Here is a 2,451-nt window from a genome sequence, read left to right on the forward strand (position 1 = left end):
CAGTCTAAAAAATACATTCTTTCTACATGCAAAACTGTTCTTGATGACATTTTGGCATGATTAAGTATCCTACGAGCAATAAAATGCCCCCTTAAAGCCCCTTTTTGAAAAAACTTTTAAAGAATGGAAAACCATCAAACCCCAAGAATAAAATTAAAAACCCAAGTTTTGTATGGCAAAACCCCTTTTAACAAAAAACCCAAATTTCCCAAATTTCCCCCAGCCCCTTTTTTTTTTGCTAACCCGAAAAAGAAGGGGGTTTAAAGGGGGAAAAGGTTTTTAGTGGGGTAGGGGGTAAAAGTCCCCCCCCCCCCCGTTCCCCTCGGTTTCCCCTGGGCAAACAATTTTGGGTTTTTTTTAAAAAGTTCCCAGCAAATCCACAAATTTTAATTGGGGTCATCAAACCAAAAATTTTTTTAAAAGTTTTTTACTAAATTTAAAAAAACAAATTGGGGTTCGAAAAAATGGGGTTTCCCCTCAAATAAAAAAATTAAAGGGCAAAAAAGGAGCTTTTAAAAAAGAAAAAAACCTTTTTTAAAACACTTCTTTGTTGGGCCCGCATTTTTTTTAACCAAATTTCCCGGAAATTTTTTTTCAGGAAAGGTTTTTTTTTGAATTTATTTCTGGGTCAAGTGCGAAGAAAAATTTGGTTCCCCAAAGGGCCGGTCCCCAAAAATTTGGGGCCAAAGGGGCCCAAATATTAGAAAAATTTTTTTAACCTTTTAAATGGCTGCAAATTTTTTTTATCCAAATTTCCCCTTTAAAAAATTTGGGCAGGAAAAGGTTTTTTTTTAAAGAAAATTTTTAGGGAAAAGGGTTTTTAAATATTGGGGCCAAACCGTTAAAAATTTAAAGGTTTACAATTTTTTCCCCCCAAAATGGAAAAAAAAATTTTAAAAAAAACACTAAAGGGAAAGTTTTGGGCTCAGTTGTCAAACAAATTTTGGGCCCTGGGTGCTTGGGTTTTTAAGCATTGTTTTTGGGAAAGCCGGGTTTTTTGGTTTAAAGGGGGAAACGATCCAGGGCCATCAATGGCCCCCAATCCCTTTTTTTAAAAAGTTTTTTCCATTTGTTCCCAAAACTTAAAATTTTTGGGGCTTTTTTTTACAATCCTCCCAAAAAAGTTTTTTCCTTTTTTTTAAAAAAAGGGGTAAAGGGGCTTTAAAAAAATTAAAAATGATATCCCTTTTTTTAATTTAAACACAACTTTTTTTTTCCTCTTTATTGAAAAAAACACCAAATTTTAAAAAAGGGGGACCCGCTTACATTTAAAAACAGGGGCCCCGGGTTTAAAAAAAAATCGCAAAATAAAGTAAAAAGAAAAAATGGATGAAAGATTTTGGAACCCTTTTTTCCCCTTTTTTTTTTATCAAAACCAAAGAATTTATTCATATTTTTTTTTTTTTATAAATGAATAATATCACCCCCCAATTTTTAAAGTTTGGAAATTTTTTCGAAATTATTTTTTTAAACCCCAAAAACGTTTTTTGTTAAAATTGGGTTTTTTAAAAATTTGAAACCCAAAACAATTGGGAACCCAAAAAGAAGGGGTACCAGTGGAAAAACAGATTTTAAAATTTAAAATTAATTTTCAAAAGGGAAAATTTTGGGTTTTAAAAATGTTTTTTTAAACAAAAAAATAAAAAAAGAAAAATTTTTTTTTTGGTTTTTTGTGGGAAAAATGGAAAAGAAAAACTGTTTTTTTTGTTTTTTTTAAAAATCACCCCGATGAAAAAAATTTTATCTTAAAACCCCCAACAAACAAATAAACCTTTTATATCAATTTTTTTTTTAACGTTAGATTTTAAAAAAAAACAGCCTCCGGGTAAATTCCCCTTAAACCCCTTCTTACAAAAAACTGTCCCCCTGCTTTTTAAACACTTGGGGTTTTTTTGAACAAATAAAATTGATAAAAACCAAAAGTAATCCCCTTTAAAAATTAAAACTTTTTTTGGTGTTTTTTTTTTAAAAGGGAATTTGTTTTTTTTTCGATTTTTTGTAGAATTCATTTTTTGGTCCCAATGGGATTTTTTTTTTTCCATGGGCCCGTTTTTTTGGGTTTTGGGGGGGGTCAGTTTTTTCTTTTTGTGGAGCAAGTTGGGCCCGCAAAACCTTTAAAAGCGGGGGGACGAAAACCCTTAAAAGTCCCCATCCCTTTTCAGTCCCCCAAAAAAGGTTTTTTCTTCTTTTCACCTGAAATTTTGGGCCCCTAAAAGGGGGGAATTTGCTTTAAAAAACGAAAAGATCTTTTTAAAAATCCAAAAATTTCCCGGGGGCTTTGGGAAAATTTAAAACCCAAAATCCCCGTTTTTTCCCCGGAAAAATGAAAAAAAAGGGGCCCCTGGTTTTGGTTTTGGGGTTTAAAGGGAAAAATATATCTTTTTTGAAAAAAAAGGGTTTAAATAAATTTTTTTTTTTTTTTTTAAGTTTTTGTATCCTTTTAAATACAAC

This window comes from Ruditapes philippinarum, unplaced genomic scaffold (assembly GCF_026571515.1).
Source record: "Ruditapes philippinarum isolate M1 unplaced genomic scaffold, ASM2657151v2 ctg4692_1_1_1_1, whole genome shotgun sequence".
In the NCBI taxonomy this organism is placed as follows: domain Eukaryota; kingdom Metazoa; phylum Mollusca; class Bivalvia; order Venerida; family Veneridae; genus Ruditapes; species Ruditapes philippinarum.